Source organism: Rhinoderma darwinii, chromosome 2, assembly GCF_050947455.1.
Source record: "Rhinoderma darwinii isolate aRhiDar2 chromosome 2, aRhiDar2.hap1, whole genome shotgun sequence".
Taxonomy (NCBI): domain Eukaryota; kingdom Metazoa; phylum Chordata; class Amphibia; order Anura; family Rhinodermatidae; genus Rhinoderma; species Rhinoderma darwinii.
In genome coordinates this window covers 333,837,727-333,857,446 of record NC_134688.1, presented here as the reverse complement: position 1 = coordinate 333,857,446, position 19,720 = coordinate 333,837,727, and positions in this window count along the sequence as shown.

The window sequence follows — 19,720 nt, the reverse complement described above, 5'->3', positions numbered from 1 at the left end:
TGCGACTTTTTGATCACTTTTTATTCTTTATTTAGGGAGCGGTGGTGACCCAAAAAATTGTGATTCTGTCGTAGTTTTTTATTGATTTTTTTTGGGGTGTTCATCGTGCGGGAAAAATAACATTATAGTTTTATAGTTGGGTTCGTTACGAACGCGGTGATACCAGATATGTGTACTTTTTTAACGTGTTCATTTGTTTTCTATAATAAAAGTCTTATTATAGGAAAAAAAGCATTTAGTGTTTATAGAACTTATAACTTTTATTTTTACACTTTTTTTAAAACATTTTTATTACTTTTTATTACTTTTTTAACTTGTCCCACTAGGGGACACTTAGTCTTGCAGCTTTGATCGCTGCTAGAGTAGATTACACTACACACGTAGTGTAATGTACGCTAACTGTCATTGTGACGTGACTGTCACACTGACAGGAAGCAGAGGAGGAACGGCCGGAGGCTGTTCCTCCGAGGCTTCCGTGCATGGCAACCCGGAGGTCATTATCTGACCTCCGATTGCCGTGACAAGCATCGGTAGCTGCTGATGTGCTTCAAACCACTTAAATGCGGCGACGGCAATCCGTCGCCGCACTTAAGGGGTTAACTGCCGAAATCAGCGGCGATGGTCCGCTGTCCGGCAAGACTGATGTCTCAGCTGTCTAGGACAGCTGTCAGCGCGGGTCTGTCACTCTGTGTTTACACAGAGTGACAGTTTGAAATGCGGACGAAAATGAACGTCATGGTGCGGGAACTAGCAGCCGACCATGACGTTCATTTTCGTCCTTGGTCGTTAAGGGGTTAAATAAAATTTTACCTTTACTCGTTTACAGGTTTTATATGTTTTCCTACGCTTGCACAATAAAAAACAATTAAAAAAATAAAAAAAAACTTTTGCATCGCCGCATTCCAAGAGCTGTAAGTTTTTTTATTTTTCCATCGATGTACTCTTGTTTTTTGCGGGACAATGTGTAGTTTACATTGGTATTATTTTGGGGTACATTGGACTTATTTTTTAACTTTTTAACTTTTGTTTTATTTTTAGTGGCGGGAATGGAAAAAAAAAGTCGTTTTACCGTTGATTTTTGCGTTTTTTTGGGTGCTGTTCACCTGGTGGTTAAAGTAATGTGCTAACTTCATTGTTTGAGTCGTTACAATCGCGGTGATACGATATATGTGTATGTTTATGGAAAACAGTGGTTTTATCTTCTTTTTACTGTGATCTAGTTACTTTTCATAGACTCTATTTAACTGTTTTACTGTTTTTTTTTTGTCTCACTAGGGGACTTCACTTAGCGATCGCAGATATAATTCTTTGGTATTCTTAGTATAACAAAGCATTATTGCCTGTCAGTGTAAAACTGACAAGCAATCTATTAGGCTAATAGGCAGTTGCTGAAGGCAGACCTGGGGACCTATGTTAGGCCCCCGACTGCCATGGAAACCCACCGGCTCCCCGCAATCGTGTTGCGGGGGTGCCAGAGGGAGCTCCCTCTCTCTGTCAAACACATTAGATGCCGCGGTCGCTAATGACCGTGGCATCTAAGGGTTTAAATTGCCACAATCAGAGTACTCTCCAATTCCACCAGTTGAGTCAGGAGCCTGGCTGGTACACACAGGGATGATGGGGATTATGTACGGGAATGATGGCTGGTATAAAATGGTAGTGATGTATAACAGCCAGGGGGATGTCAATCAAGCATAGAAGGGTGGGTTTGGAGACAGGACTATGTAACTCTTCAGGATAGCGGCACCGCCCCATGACCCTTTAATGAGTAATTAGCATATAGAGTGCGCCGTTTTAAAAGTTTATTTAATTTTGCTGCATCTGAAAAAAACATACAGGGGAAAGTTTGAAAATATTGTCAGGTCATGTATTACCGCATGGTGGTGGTTCAAGGGGTTAAAACTACCTGACAGGTTCCCATTAACCTCTTGGAGACAGGGTCAATTAGAGTTTTTTCATTTTCGTGATTTCCTCCCCGCCTTCCAAAAACCATAAGTTCTTTGTTTTTTTTTAGAAATAGCCATATGAGGGCTTGTTTTTTGCGGGAAAAGTTGTAGTTTGGCACCATTTATTGTACCGCATAATGTACTGGGAAGCTGGAAAAAAAAATATTTGTGGTGTGACATTGGAAAAAAACAGCAATTACACAATTTTTGGGGGGGTTTTTGTTTTTACGGCGACTAGCAGGCAGTAAAAACTACATATGCACCTTATTCTACAGGTTGATATGATTATGGCGATACCAAATTTATATGTTTTGTTTTAAGTTTTACCACTTTTTTTTTATTTTAAACTATTTGCTAAAAAAAAAAATGTTTCGTGTCACCAAGTTCTGAGAGCCATAACTTTTTTATTTTTCTATCAATTTAGCAATGTGAGGGCTTCATTTTTGTGAGGCTAGCTGTTAATTTCACCGATACCATTTTGGAGTATATGCGACTTTTTGATCACATTTTATAAATTTTTTTGAGAAAACTAAGGTGACCAAAAAACAGCAATTTGTGTGTTTTATAATTAAATTTTTTTACAGCATTCACTGAGCGGGTTAAACAATGCTATATTGTGAAAGTTTGGACTTTTACGGATGCGGCAATACCAGTTATGTTAACTTTTATTTTTTTAACATTACTTTAGGGGAAAAATGAGAAAACATTAAAAAAAAACTTTATTTAACTGTTTTTTTACTTTTTTTATTAGTCCCCCTAGGAGACCTGAACCAGCGATCGTTGGATCGCTTGCATGATATACTGCAATACTAATGTATTATATGCAGTATATCAATAGTATATCAGCAGTATATCATGATACCGACAGTCTTCCTTGAAGCCCTTCCAGAGGCAGAGCTTCAAAGGAGTACAAAGATGGCGGACCTGGGGGCCTTTATTAGGCCCCCAGGCTGCCATAACAACCATTGTAACCGGCCGATCACGCGCAATGTTTGAGGGGGTGAGTTAGCGTGTTTGCGGGGCGCCCCCCTGATTCTAACAATTTAAATGCCTTGGTCAAGATTGACCACAGCATTTAAGGTGTAAAATGGGTGGAATCGGTGGAATCAAAGTGAAGATTGATTCCGCCCGCTGGAGTGAGGTATCGGCTGTGTAAAAGCCGTTACCCGCCTAGTATGGAGCACGCTCAGCCCTTGAGCGCCCTCCATACTTCCCCTTGGCGACAGCAACGTTATAGTACAAGGCATGTCGCCAAAGTGTTAAATATACAATGAATTGAAAATAATTCCATCTGCAATGCAATTTTGTTATTATAAATACACTACCGTTCAAAAGTTTAGGGTCACTTAGAAATTTCCTTATTTTTGCAAGAAAATCACAGTTTTTTTCAATGAAGATAACATTAAATTAATCAGAAATACACTCTATACATTGTTAATGTGCTAAATGACTATTCTAGATGCAAACGTCTGGTTTTTAATGCAATATCTATATAGGTGTATAGAGGCCCATTTCCAGCAACCATCACTCCAGTGTTCTAATGGTACATTGTGTTTGCTAACAGTGTTAGAAGGCTAATGGATGATTAGAAAACACTTGAAAACCCTTGTGCAATTATGTTAGCACCGCTGTAAGCAGTTTTGCTGTTTAGAGGAGCTATAAAACTGACCTTCCTTTGAGCTAGTTGAGAATCTGGAGCATTACATTTGTGAGTTCGATTAAACTCTCAAAATTGCTAAAAAAAGAGAGCTTTCATGTGAAACTCGACAGTCTATTCTTCTTCTTAGAAATGAAGGCTATTCCATGCGAGAAATTGCCAAGAAACGGAAGATGTCCTACAACAGTGTGTACTACTCCCTTTAGAGGACAGCACAAACAGGCTCTAACCAGAGTAGAAAGAGAAGTGGGAGACCCCGCTGCACAACTGAGCAACAAGACAAGTACATTAGAGTCTCTAGTTTGAGAAATAGACGCCTCACAGGTCCTCAACTGGCAGCTTCATTAAATAGTACCCGCAAAACGCCAGTGTCAACGTCTACAGTGAAGAGGCGACTCCGGGATGCTGGCCTTCAGGGCAGAGTGGCAAAGAAAAAGCCATATCTGAGACTGGCTAATAAAAGGAAAAGATTAATATGGGCAAAAGCACAAAGACATTGGACAGAGGAAGATTGAAAAAAGTGTTATGGACAGACGAATCAAAGTTTGAGGTGTTTGGATTACACAGAAGAAAATTTGTGAGACGCAGAACAACTGAAAAGATGCTGGAAGATTGCCTGACGCCATCTGTCAAGCATGGTGGAGGTAATGTCATGGTCTGGGGTTGCTTTGGTGCTAGTAAAGTGGGAGATTTGTACAAGGTAAAAGGGATTTTGAATAAGGAAGGCTATCACTCCATTTTGCAACGCCATTTTGCAACGCCATGCCATACCCTGTGGACAGCGCTTGATTGGAGCCAATTTCATCCTACAACAGGACAATGACCCAAATCACACCTCCAAATTATACAAGAGCTATTTAGGGAAGAAGCAGGCAGCTGGTATTCTATCTGTAATGGAGTGGCCAGCGCAGTCACCAGATCTCAACCCCATAGAGCTGTTGTGGGAGCAGCTTGACCGTATGGTACGCAAGAAGTGCCCATCAAGCCAATCCAACTTGTGGGAGGGGCTTCTGGAAGCATGGGGTGAAATTTCTCCAGATTACTTCAGCAAATTAACAGCTAGAATGCCAAAGGTCTGCAATGCTGTAATTGCTGCAAATGGAGCATTCTTTGACGAAAGCAAAGTTTAAAGGAGAATTATTATTTCAAATAAAAATCATTATTTCTAACCTTTTCAATGTCTTGACTATATTTTCTAGTCATTTTGCAACTCATTTGATAAATATAAGTGTGACTTTTCATGGAAAACACAAAATTGTCTGGATGACCCCAAACTTTTGAACGGTAGTGTATATCCTACATAATTACAGCATCAGAACCAAGATCTGACATATACGGCTCCAGAACCAAGCTCAATACACATATACAGCACCAGTACATATATACTGTACATCCCCAGAATCAAGCTCAGTACATAAATACAGCACCAGAACCAAGCTTAATACATATATACAACACCAGAACCAAGCTCAATACATATATACAACACCAGAACCAAGCTCAGTACATAAATACAGCACCAGAACAAAGCTCATACATATATCCAACACCAGAACGAAACTTAGTGCATATATACAGCCCATAACCAAGCTCAGTACATATATACAGCTCCAGAACATAGCTCAGCACATAAATACAACACTAGCACTAATACAGCTCAATTTAGTGCAACCCCTGCTGTATAGGTTTGTACGGCGTAAAACGACAGTTCCCAGCATGACACAAACAATAGTAAGGCTATGCTAGGAGTTGCTGTTCCACAAAAAAAAAAATCATACCACCCACCATCTCACTGCAGATTATACAGTGACTACAGTACTGATTAGAATATTAGAAGCAGAATAAACATTTACATTAAGTGACTCACCGGTGATGTCTTTCTAGATTCTAGTTGCTCTTTCTCCCTTTTCTTCGTCAACCGGTCCAGACCTCTACGATGACTTCTCCCTGCCACAGCCTATTTCTGCAGTTTACCTGTAAAGGATCTGCCAGGCACAGCTTCGGGGTTAACTCCCTTAATTAATCAGTCAGCACCTGAATCTACATCCCTGAGACTGACTCAAGCTTCCACCACTCAGGCTGGCAGGCTTAGGAGTGGGAGAGCCTATCGCAGCCTGGCCAGACTCAGCTAGCTCCCGCCCTCTGTCTATTTATACCTGCATTTCCTGTTCCTCCTTGCTTGTTATTCTTTTTCTTGTGGTTTCCTGGCCCAGCTACAGCTCCTTCTATTTTGTTCCTGCTCCATACAGACCCTGGCTTACTGACTACTCTTCTGCTCTTCGTTTGGTACCTCGCACACTCCTGGCTTGACTCGGCTCGTTCACCACTCTGGTTGCTCACGGTTTTGCCGTGGGAAACTGCCCCTTTCCCTTGCTTGTATTCCCTTGTATGTTTGTCGTGCACTTACTGAGTGCAGGGACCGACGCCCAGTTGTACCCCGTCGCCTAGGGCGGGTCGTTGCAAGTAGGCAGGGACAGAGTGCCGGGTAGATTAGGGCTCACTTGTCCGTTTCCCTACCCCCCGGTCATTACATAATAACAAGCCCATACCTAGTCTACCCTGGTCCCTGACACCACTATGGACCCCCGTGAGACCCTGGCTCAGCAAATGCAGGGTCTCTCCCTACAGGTCCAGGCCCTGGCTCAGAGGGTCAACCAGCCTGATGCTACCTTGGTAGTTCCCCTCACCGCACCTCTTGAACCCCACCTCAAGTTGCCCGACCGGTTCTCAGGGGACCGGAGGGCTTTTCTCTCCTTTCGGGGGAGTTGTAGGCTTTACTTTCGTTTAAAGCCTCATTCCTCAGGTTCTGAGAGCCAGCGGGTGGGTATAATTATGTCCCAGCTCCAGGAGGGCCCCAAGAGTGGGCCTTCTCCTTGGCTCCTGACGCCCCTGAACTTTCCTCCGTTGATTGTTTCTTTTCTGCTCTCGGACTTATTTATGACGAGACTGACAGGACTGCCTTTGCCGAGAGTCAGCTGGTGACCTTACGTCAGGGTAAGAGACCTGTTGAGGAGTATTGCTCTGACTTTAGGAAGTGGTGCGTAGCTTCTCGGTGGAATGACCCTGCCTTAAGGTGCCAGTTTAGGTTGGGTCTGTCGAATGCCCTGAAAGACCTGCTAGTTAGCTATCCCTCTTCTGACTCCCTAGACCAGGCTATGGCTTTAGCGGTACGACTTGACCGACGTCTCAGGGAACGACAACATGAACGTTTATGTGTTTTCTCCTCCGACTCCCCCATGATGCCTCCCGAAGTTCCGTTGCTTCGTTCCTCCCCGAAAGACACAGAGATACCTATGCAACTCGGGGCCTCCGTGTCCCCCCAACAACATAGAGAATTCCGCAGGAAGAATGGTCTCTGCTTCTACTGTGGGGATGACAAGCATCAAGTGAACAACTGTCCTAAGCGTAAGAATGCAGCCAGAGAACTTCCGCGCCTAAGTGATCATCGGGGAGGTCACTTGGGCGCACAGGTATTTCCAGTAAATAGGAAACGTACTAAGATCTTGCTTCCCTATAAGGTCTCTTTTGGTGGTAGGTCTGCTACCGGCAGTGCCTTCGTGGATTCAGGGTCCTCTACTAATATTATGTCTGTGGAATTTGCTATGTCTCTTGCTATGCCTCTGATTGATTTGCCTAAACTTGTCCCGGTAGTGGGTATCGACTCCACTCCTCTTGCTAATGGTTATTTTACACAGCATACCCCCGTTTTTGAACTCCTTGTTGGCTCCATGCATTTGGAGCAATGCTCTGTACTGTTGATGCAGGGATTATCGTACGATTTGGTTCTAGGCCTTCCCTGGTTGCAGTTGCATAATCCCACGTTTGACTGGAATACTGGGGAGCTAACCAAATGGGGAAAGGAATGTTGTACGTCATGTTTTTCTGTTAATTCTATTTCTCCTCCTGAGGAGGCGAATACGCTACCCGAGTTTGTTCAGGACTTCACTGATGTTTTCTCTAGGGAGGCCTCCCAAGTGTTACCTCCTCATAGAGAATACGATTGCGCTATCGAATTGGTACCAGGAGCTAAGCTTCCTAAGGGTAGGATATTTAATCTTTCTTGTCCCGAACGTGAAGCCATGAGAGAGTATATCCAGGAATCCCTGGCCAAGGGTTACATTCGTCCCTCTTCTTCTCCGGTAGGTGCTGGCTTCTTCTTCGTGGGGAAGAAGGATGGTGGTCTTAGGCCATGCATTGACTTACGTAGCCTGAATAAGGTCACGGTAAGGAACCAGTATCCCCTTCCTTTGATTCCTGATCTCTTTAATCATGTTCAGGGGGCCCAATGGTTCTCTAAATTGGATCTACGGGGGGCGTATAACCTTATTCGCATCAAAGAGGGGGATGAGTGGAAGACTGCGTTTAACACGCCCGAAGGCCATTTCGAATACCTCGTCATGCCCTTTGGGTTGTGTAATGCCCCTGCGGTCTTCCAGAATTTCATAAATGAGATTTTGAGAAATTACCTGGGGATATTTCTTGTAGTGTACCTTGATGACATACTGGTGTTTTCCAAGGACTGGTCCTCCCACATTGAGCATGTCAGGAAGGTGCTCCAGGTCCTTCCGGAAAACAAACTGTTTGCCAAAACCGAAAAATGTGTGTTTGGGGTACAGGAGATACCATTTTTGGGTCAAATCCTCACTCCTCATGAATTCCGCATGGACCCCGCCAACGTTCAGGCTGTGGCGGAATGGGTCCAACCTGCCTCCCTGAAGGCGTTACAGTGTTTTTTGGGGTTCGCTAATGATTACAGGAGATTTATTGCTAACTTCTCGGTCATCGCTAAGCCTCTTACGGACCTCACTCGCAAAGGTGCTGATCTCCTCCACTGGCCTCCTGAGGCTGTCCAGGCTTTTGAGGTCCTTAAGAAGTGCTTTATCTCGGCCCCGGTGCTGGTTCAGCCCAACCAAATGGAGCCATTTATCGTGGAAGTTGACGCATCTGAGGTGGGAGTGGGGGCTGTCTTGTCCCAGGGTACCAGGTCCCTCACCCATCTCCGCCCCTGTGCCTACTTCTCCAGGAAGTTTTCGCCAACTGAGAGTAACTATGATATTGGCAACCGCGAACTCTTAGCCATTAAATGGGCATTTGAAGAGTGGCGCCACTTCCTGGAGGGGGGTAGACACCAGGTAACGGTCCTTACCGACCACAAGAATCTGGTTTTCCTAGAATCTGCCCAGAGGCTAAACCCGAGACAAGCTCGATGGGCGTTATTTTTTACCAGATTCAATTTTTTGGTTACCTATAGGGCTGGGTCTAAAAATATTAAGGCTGATGCACTGTCGCGTAGCTTCATGGCCAGCCCTCCTTCGGAGGAAGATCCTGCTTGTATTTTGCCTCCAGGTATAATCATTTCCTCGATCGATTTTGATTTAGTCTCTGAAATTGCTGCTGATCAAGGTTCAGCTCCCGGGAACCTTCCTGAGAACAAGCTGTTTGTTCCCCTGCAATTCCGGCTAAGGGTACTTAGGGAAAATCATGACTCCGCACTATCTGGTCATCCAGGCATCCTGGGTACCAAACACCTCATTACCAGAAATTATTGGTGGCCTGGGTTGCCTAAAGACGTTAAGGCCTACGTCGCCGCTTGTGAGGTTTGTGCTAGGTCCAAGACTCCCAGGTCCCGACCAACGGGGCTTACTGCGTTTGTTGCCCATTCCCCAGAGACCTTGGACACATATCTCCATGGATTTTATCACCGATTTGCCTCCATCCCAAGGCAAGTCGGTGGTGTGGGTGGTGGTAGACCGCTTCAGTAAGATGTGCCACTTTGTGCCCCTCAAGAAACTACCCAACGCCAAGACGTTGGCTACCTTGTTTGTCAAACACATCCTGCGTCTCCATGGGGTCCCTGTCAATATTGTTTCTGACAGAGGGGTACAATTTGTTTCATTGTTTTGGAGAGCCTTCTGTATGAAGTTGGGGATTGATCTGTCCTTCTCCTCTGCCTTCCATCCTGAAACCAATGGTCAAACGGAGAGGACTAATCAATCTCTAGAACAATACTTAAGGTGTTTTGTCTCTGACTGTCAATATGATTGGGTCTCATTCATTCCCCTCGCCGAATTTTCCCTTAATAACCGGGTCAGTAACTTGTCAGGGGTCTCTCCCTTTTTCTGTAATTTTGGGTTTAATCCACGGTTCTCCTCCGTTTCACCTGGTAGTTCCAACAATCCCGAGGAAGAGGTCGTTCATCGGGAACTGTGCACAGTCTGGGCCCAGGTTCAGAAGAACCTAGAGGCGTCCCAGAGCGTACAAAAAACTCAGGCTGATAGAAAACGTTCTGCTAACCCCCTGTTTATGGTCGGGGATCTGGTGTGGTTGTCGTCTAGGAACTTGCGTCTCAAGGTTCCGTCCAAGAAGTTTGCTCCCCGGTTTATTGGGCCGTATAAGGTCATTGAGGTCCTCAATCCTGTCTCCTTCCGGCTGGAGTTACCACCGTCTTTTCGAATACATGACGTGTTTCATGCCTCCCTCCTTAAACGCTGCTCCCCGTCCTTGGCTCCCTCGAGGAGACCTCCTGTTCCCGTCCTCACCCCTGAGGGGGTGGAATTCGAGGTGGCCAGGATTGTGGACAGCAAGATGGTCCAAGGCTCCCTCCAGTACCTGGTCCATTGGAGAGGTTTCGGGCCCGAGGAGAGGACTTGGGTACCCGCCCGGGATGTTCACGCTGGGGTATTGGTCAGGAGGTTCCACCTGCGTTTCCCCAGTAAGCCAGGTCCACTTAGAAAGGGTCCGGTGGCCCCTCATAAAAGGGGGGGTACTGTAAAGGATCTGCCAGGCACAGCTTCGGGGTTAACTCCCTTAATTAATCAGTCAGCACCTCAATCTACATCCCTGAGACTGACTCCAGCTTCCACCACTCAGGCTGGCAGGCTTAGGAGTGGGAGAGCCTATCGCAGCCTGGCCAGACTCAGCTAGCTCCCGCCCTCTGTCTATTTATACCTGCATTTCCTGTTCCTCCTTGCTTGTTATTCTTTTTCTTGTGGTTTCCTGGCCCAGCTACAGCTCCTTCTATTTTGTTCCTGCTCCATACAGACCCTGGCTTACTGACTACTCTTCTGCTCTTCGTTTGGTACCTCGCACACTCCTGGCTTGACTCGGCTCGTTCACCACTCTGGTTGCTCACGGTGTTGCCGTGGGCAACTGCCCCTTTCCCTTGCTTGTATTCCCTTGTATGTTTGTCGTGCACTTACTGAGTGCAGGGACCGACGCCCAGTTGTACCCCGTCGCCTAGGGCGGGTCGTTGCAAGTAGGCAGGGACAGAGTGGCGGGTAGATTAGGGCTCACTTGTCCGTTTCCCTACCCCCCGGTCATTACATTACCACTTAGATGCCTTCTGCTTCTCACTTTTCAAACACTACTACACCTATAAACGAAGATAAAATTCTCATGGAGCCATACACACAACTGTCCGTGATTATAATAGCACCATGCACTGTATCCCTAATTATAATAGCACCATACACTGTGTCACTGAATATAATATTTCCATACACTGTGTCCCTGATTTTAATAGCACCATACACTGTGTCCCTGATTATATTAGCACCATACACTGTGTCTGACACACACACTGCTCCCTGTAGATAGTGCCCCATAGAGCCCCCTGTAGATAGTGCCCCCATAGATCCCCCTATAGATAGTACCACATAAAGCCCCTGTAGATAATGCCCCACATATAGCCCCATGTAGATTATGCTCTACATATAGCCCCCCTGTAGGTATAGCTCTACATATAGCCCTCTCTGTAAATAGTGCCCCACATAAAGCGCCCCCTGTATATAGTGCCCCACATATATCCCCCGAGTAGATAGTGCCCCTATATATAGCTCCCTCCCCTAGATAATTCCACTCACACTTTTAAGTGAGAAAAACAAACTTTACATATTCACCTTGATCCCGTCCCCGTGCCGTCCTGTGTCAATGTAGGCTTGCTCACTTCGGAAAGGGTCTTCTGGGGCTGAATGACGCAAGTGGCGTAATGACATCATCACGCTGTTTGCATCATTAAAAGGTGCTGATTGGCAGGGCAGAATGACTTGCCCCACCAATCAGCTCCTTTCAACAATGGAAGCACTAGCGTCGTTAAAAGGCTTTCTGCCCTGCCAATCAGCATTATTGTAAGGTGCTAAGTGGTCGGACACGGAAAGTGCCTGGCCATTCAGAGCTTATGCATGTGATCGTATCTGCGTGCTATAGATGCAGATACAATTAGTGCAGGAGGGGGTGGCTAGTTTCAGTGGCACCGCAACACCTTCAGAGGGGCAGTAGGATGCCCTGTGTGGCGTCGTCATGGAGGTCATGGTGGGAGCAGCGGGAGCGTCAATCATGGTGGGGGCGGCAGATTTCGCGGTGGGCCTCACCATCTCAGTCCCCCCTGCCCCCCTCCCGCTGGCTACACTACTGCTCCAAAGTAGAGCTACAACTCCTTCATTTATATTTCCTAAATGAGAATTAAATGTTAATCTTAGTTTCACTTAATTTCTAAACTCACAATACTGTAGATAACGGGGCAGATCTAATTTTTCTGTTGCACCAGAATTCTAAATTGGTAATTTTTTCGTCACAAATCAATTTTGACAAATGTATTATTGATTTGTGCCAAAAAGAAGAGATTTTTGCACCTCCCTAAACACTTTCCAAGTGTCTAAAAGGGGCATAGCTTAGCTGTTAAGTATCTGCCAGGCACAGCTTCTGTATCCTCGCCCATAGGTAATCAGTCTGCACCTGCTTCTATGTCTGTGAGACTGACTCCATCTTCCACCACTCAGGATGGCAGGCTTAGGAGTGGGAGAGCCTATCACAGCCTGGCCAGACGGAGCTAGCTCCCGCCCTCTGTCTATTTATACCTGCCTTTCCTGTTCCTCCTTGCTTGTGATTCTTCTCTGTTGGTTTCCTGGCCCTGCTGCAGCTTCTTCAACTACTTGTCCCTGCTTCGTATTGACCCTGGCTTACTGATTACTCTTCTGCTCTGCGTTTGGTACCTCGTACACTCCTGGTTTGACTCGGCTTGTTCACTACTCTCCTGCTCTGCATTTGGTACCTCGTACTCTCCTGGTTTGACTCGGCTCGTTCACCACTCTTGTTGCTCACTGTGTTGCCGTGGGCAACTGCCCCGTTTCCCTTTGTTCTGTGTTTCCTTGTCTGGTTGTCTGTCGTGCACTTACTGAGTGTAGGGACCGTCGCCCAGTTGTACCCCGTTGCCTATGGTGGGTCGTTGCAAGTAGGCAGGGACTGAGTGGCGGGTAGATTAGGGCTCACTTGTCTGTTTCCCTATCCCTGTCACTACATTAGCAAAAAGGATGCCCGGCAAAATATGGGCCAATGGGTGCCAAAATTGTACCAAAAGACTGGCGTAATCTAAGCTACCGAGAGATGGTGTAAGGAAGAGGAAAGTGTCTATCACGTCCAGTAAGAAGCGCCAAATTTATTAAACAGTGTGCCCCACTTTGATAAACTTGGCGCATCTTCTGACTGCCTGGTCTAAGTTTAGACAGCATTAGTAAATCGGCCCTAATGTGTCAATACAGATTCATAAATATAGACAAACTATGGCAGCATAGTTTAGTTTAACCCCTTGCGTACCTTCGCCGTAATAGTACGTCGCTGGCCGCTTATTCCAGCGTACCTTCGCCGTACTATTACGGCGCAGGAATAAACTGTCACTATGTGAAATCACATAGTGACATAACAGCGGCGGCAGCTGTCATTGACAGCTAACCATCTCTGCTACCGGCCTGGGGACGAATTAGCAGTCCCCAATGCCGGCGATTGCTGTGATTGGTCAGTCTCTGAAGACTGACCAATCACAGCCGTCTGTGACGTTGTCTGCAGGAGAAAGCTCCTGTCACTTTCTCTGATCTCCTCACTTCTGTGAGATACGTGAGGAGATCAGAGAAAGCGGTGTAAAAAAAAACCACTATTTTTATTAACCCCTTCCCGAAAATGGGCGTATAGTAACGCCCTGAGGATGAAGCGGGCACAGGAGCTGTGCTCGCTCCATCTTCATCGGATGTCGGCTGTAATATACAGCCGACATCCCACTGCAACTACAGCGATCACTGTCCTCTCCGATCGCTGTAGTTTAACCCCTTAAATGCCGCTGTCAATAGCGACAGCGGCATTTAAGTGATTGATACAGAGAGAGGGGGCTCCCTCTGCACCCCATTGCCCCCCCCGCGGGGTTCTGATGGTTGCAATGGCAACCAGGAAGCATAGCAACGGCTTCCTGGTTGCCAGGTACGGGAGCCTATTAGGTCCTGCCCAAGGCAGGACGTAATAGGCTCAACTGTCAGTTGTAAAGTGACAGTTACAATACACTGCACTACATCAGTACATACAGAAGTAGTGCAGTGTATTGTGCAGGGGATCAGAAGATCAGATCTTCCAGTCCCCTAGTATGTGTAAAATAAAAAGTAAAAAAAAAGTTTTAGATAAATAAATAAATACAAGTTTTATGTAATAAAAACAATAATCACCTTGTTTCCCTGATCAAGCCCTTTATAATTAAAAAAAATATATGAAAAAAAAGACAAAAACTAGACATAATAGGTATCGCCGCGTTCGTATTGGCCTGACCTAAAAAAAATATCATATTATGTATCCCGCACGGTGAAAAAATACCATAATAAACAATGGCAGAATTTCCTTTTTTGGTCACGTTGTTTCCAAAAAAATGGAATAAAAAGTGATCAAAAAGTAGCCAAACATGGTACCAATAAAAACTACAGTGTGTCACGCAAAAAACAAGCCCTCACAAAGCTCCGTCGACAAAAAAATAAAAAAGTTATGGCTCTCAGGACATGGTGACACTAAAACATTTTATTTAGAAAAAAGTTTTTTTTTTTGTAAAAGTAGTAAAACATATAAAAACGATATAAATTTGGTATTGCCATAATCGTATCAAACTGCAGAATAAAGTAAACATGTTGTTTATACTGCACAGAGAACGCCGGTAAAAAAATATAAGAAAAATAGTGAAAGAATTTCTGGTATTTGGGCTCCTCACCTCAGAAAAAATGGAATAAAAACTGATCAAATTATCGCATGTACCCCAAAATAATACTAATAAAAACGACAGCTCGTTCCATGAAAATCAAGCACTCACATAGCTCGTCAACGGAAAAATAAAAAGTTCTGACTCTTGGAACGCAATAATGCAAAACGACGGCCCAGACTAATTTATATGTGCAGCAGTTCTTCACCTAAAACCCCACGTCATCATTTGCAGCCCCCATTGGTAGACCCTGTAAATGCAGCGAAAAGAATGACATTTTGGGGTCTGTGCTACATATGTGGCTAGTGAAGAAGTCAAAGATTAGGCAATACTGGAGTGCGGATATTTTGTACAACACCACAGACACCCTTTAGAAGTGTGACTCCTACACCCAAAAATCCAGCCTGGGCATGAAGGATTGGTTCAAAGCGTACGTCACTATCCAGGGATAATTAATTTTATTATTCATTCTCCCCATTATTACATCATCCTATTATGACCTATTGCACTCCGCCCACCTTACATATACCCTCATGTACTCCACATAGCTTACATATACCCTGATGTACTCCGCACAGTTTACATATACCCTGATACACTCCGCCCAGCAAACATATACCCTGATGAACTCCGCCCAGCTTACATATACCCTGATGTACTCCGCCCAGTTTACATATACCCTGATGTACTCCGCGCATCTTACATATACCCTGATGTGCTCCGCCCAGCTTACATATACCCTGATGTACTCCGCGCATCTTACATATACCCTGATGTACTCCGCCCAGCTTACATATGCCCCCACATTATAAACTGAAACACCAGTAAAACACTAAACAAAACTACTACCAAGCAAAATCTGTGCTCCAAAAGCCAAATGGCACTCCTTCTGGGCCTGGCAGTGTGCCCAAACAGCAGTTTATGACCACATATGGGGTATTACCGTACTCTGGAGAACCGCTTAACAATTTATGGGGCATATGTCTCCAGTGGTACAAGCTGGGCCCAACGCATTGGGCACTGAAATAGCATATATGTGGAAAATGTCAATTTTCAATCTGCAACATCCACTGTGCACTAATTTCTGCAAAACCTTTGGGGGTCAAAATGCTCACTACACTTCTAGATGAATTCCTTGAGGGGTGTAGTTTCCTAAATGGGGTCACTTCTCGGGAGTTTTCACTGTACTGGTACCTCAGCGCAATGCAACATGGCGTCAAAAACAAATTTTGTAAAATCTCCACTCCAAAAACGAAATTGCACTTTTTCCGTTTAGACCCTTGCCGTATGTCCAAATAGCCGTTTACAACCATATATGGGGTATTTCCGTAATCAGGAGAAATTGTGTAACACATTTTGGGGTGTCTTTTCTCCTGTATTCCTTGTGGAAATGAAAAATTCTGAGCTAAAGCTACAGGTTATTGGAAAAAAAAATGTTTTCATTTTCACGGACCAATTCTAATAAAATCTATAAAACACCTGAGGGCTCAAAATGCTCACTACACCTCTAATTTAATTCTTTCAGGGGTATAGTCTCCAAATTGGGATCACATCTGGGGAATTTCTACTGTACTGGTACTTCAGGGGCTCTGCAAATGCGACATGGCCCCTAGAAACCAATTCAGCAAAATCTGAGCTGCAAAATCCAAATAGTGATCCGTCCCTTCTGAGCCCTGCCGTGGGTCCAAACAGCAGTTTATTACCACATAATGGGGTATTACCGTAATCAGGAGAAATTGCTTTACAAATGTTGAGGTGCTTTTTCTCCTTTATTCCTTATAAAAATGAGAAAATTCTGTGTTTTTTCCAAAAAAAAGTCTCTTTTCACCTTCACAGACTAATTCCAATAAATTCAGCAAAAAACCTGTGGGGTCAAAATTCTAACTATACCACTAAAAAAATTCCTTGAGGGGTATAGTTTCCAAAATGGGGTCACTTTTGGGGGGATTCCACTGTTTAGGTCCCTCCAGGGCGTTGCAAACGTGACACGGCACTGAAAACCATTCCAGTAAAATCAGAGCTCCAAAATCCAAATGGGGGTCCTTCCCTTCTGAGCCCTGCTGTGGGTCCAAACAGCAGTTTATTACCACATAAGGGGTATTTCCGTAATCGCGAGAAATTGCTTTACAAATGTTGTGGTGCTTTCTCTCCTTTATTTCTTGCAAAAATTAGAAATTTTTACGTTTTTCCAGAAAAAAAGTAGATTTTCATTTTCACAGACTAACTCCAGAAAATATAGCAAAATACCTGTGGGGTCAAAATGCTAACTATACCCCTAGATAAATTCCCTGAGGGGTGTAGTTTAAAAAATGGGGGTCACTTTTGGGGGTTTCCACTGTTTTGGCACCACAAGACCTCTTCAAACCGGACATGGTGCCTAAAATATATTCTGAAAAAAGGAGGCCCCAAAATCCAAGAGGTGCTCCTTTGCTTCTGAGGTCTGTGTTTCAGTCCATTAGCGCACTAGCGCCACATGTGGGATATTTCTAAAAACTGCAGAATCTGGGCAATAAATATTGAGTTGCGTTTCTCAGGTAAAACCTTCTGTGGTACAGAAGAAAATGTATTACATATGAATTTTGTAAAAAAAAATGAAATTTTAAAATTTCAGCTCTACATTCCTTCAATTCCTGTAAAACGCCTAAAGGGTTGAAACACTTTCTGAATGCTGTTTTGGATACTTTGAGGGGTGCAGTTTTCAAAATGGGGTGTTTTATGGGGGTTTCTAATATATAGGGCACTCAAAACCACTTCAGAACTGAACTCGTCCCTGAAAAAATAGCTTTTTGAAATTTTCTTAAAAATATGAGAAATTGCTGCTAAAGTTCTAAGCCTTGTGAGGTCATAGAAAAATAAAAGGATGTTCAAAAAACGATGCAAACATAAAGTAGACATATGTGAGATGTTAATTGGTAACTATTTTGTGTGGTGTTACCATTTGTTTTACAAGCAGATACATTTAAAATTGGAAAAATCATAATTTCTTCATATTTTCGCTAAATGTTGGTGTTTTTCACAAATAAGCAATGAATTTATCGACCAAATTTTTGCACTAAACTAAAGTACAATATGTCACAAGAAAACAATCTCAGAATCAATTGGATAGGTAAAAGCATTCCGGAATTATTACCACATAAAGTGATACATGTCAGATTTGAAAAAAATGGGTCTGGTCCTCAAGGCCAAAATGAGCTGGGTACTCAAGGGGTTAAGGAAGTGGGGAGCAGTTCAGAAACTCAAATGTCACACATTTATAGCATAGCCACAGAATATGCCAGAAGTGTAGATTTCTAACTTTAATCTGTTTTCCCTTAGTCCTTACAGCAGCACAATAATGGTGTATCCCTGCCCCTGTGTACTGGTAGGACAGATGTAATTTTTTATTTCATCTAATTAAACACCAATTAACCTGAGCCCCACCCTACATAATGACATCTAGCCCCTCCCACCTGGTGTTTCTTATAAAGTAGTAGCCTTAGTCAGGGCGGGAAGCTTGTGCCGTTGTTAGGACTAAGGGAAATCTACACTTCCCTTACGTCCTACCAGCAGCACAATAATAGGGATTTAGCAAGAAGGAAACCCATAGGTAGGGCCCTCTTGACTGGTGGAACTCAAAATTGACCGCTCAAGAGCCATCTCCTCGGAGAACCAAAAATTCAGCCTATAATGGTTGATAAATATTTAAAAGAATAGGGTGCAGTCATAAAACAAAAGAAGAGGCTTCCTCTTTAAAGAAACACAAATTTTCCCAGGAAAACCCTTATCTGAGGAATGCTAAAAATTCAGGGCACCTCTGCCCCAACACTTGGAACGTCCCGAGGGACGCTAACTCGGACTGCCTAGTGGGAGGCTGCAACTACAAGCTAAAACACTAAATAGCAGGCTGCAAACAGCAGCTTCACAGAATAGGGTAAGAGACACCCTTTGTGCTCCTCCCAGTTCAATCTGGGAAGTCCAGCATAACAAATGAAAACAGAAACATATTGCAAAGCAAACAAGCAGAGAAAATCATCTGTCCAGAACCGCAAAGAACATAAAAAAAACATAACGTGGGAAGGGCTAGATGTGCTTTTTTAAGGATAGGGCTCTACACCGTGTTCCAAATTATTATGCAGATTGGATTTAAGTGTCATAAACATTTAATTATTACTTTTTCACTTAAACTCATGGATGGTATTGTGTCTTAGGGCTCTTTGAATCAGTGTAATCAATCTCAGCCACCTGTGATAATTAGTTTGCCAGGTGTGCCCAATCAAAGGAAAATTACTTAAGAACGACGTTCCACATTATTAAGCAGGCCACAGGTTTCAAGCAATATGGGAAAGAAAAAGGATATCTCTGCTGCCGAAAAGCGTGAAATAGTGCAATACCTTGGACAAGTTATGAAAACATTGGATATTTCAAGAAAACTTAGGTGTGATCATCGTACTGTGAAAAGATTTGTGGCTGATTCAGAGCACAGACGGGTTCATTCAGATAAAGGCATAATGAGGAAGGTTTCTGCCAGACAAATTTATAGGATTAGGAGAGCAGCTGCTAAAATGCCATTGCAAAGAAGCAAACAGGTATTTGAAGCCGCTGGTACCTCTGGAGTCCCGCAAACCTCAAGGTGTAGGATCCTCCAGAGGTTTGCAAGTGTGCATAAAGCTATTATTCGGCCACCCCTAAACAATGCTCACAAGCAGAAACGGTTGCAGTGGGCTCAGAAATACATGAAGACTAATTTTCAAACCGTGTTGTTTACTGATGAGTGCCGTGCAACCCTGGATGGTCCAGATGGATGGAGTAGTGGATGGTTGGTGAATGGCCACCATGTCCCAACAAGGCTGCGACGTCAGCAAGGAGGTGGCGGAGTCATGTTTTGGACTGGAATTATGGGGAGAGAAAATGTGACGGTGTGAAAATGACCTCTTCAAAGCACGTAGAGTTTATGACTGACCACTTTCTTCCGTGGTTCAAAAAGAAGAACCGTGCCTTCCGTAGCAAAATTATCTTCATGCATGACAATGCACCATCTCATGCTGTAAAGAATACCTCTGTGTCATTGGCTGCTATGGGCATAAAAGGAGAGCAACTCATGGTGTGGCCCACATGTTCCCCTGACCTCAACCCTAT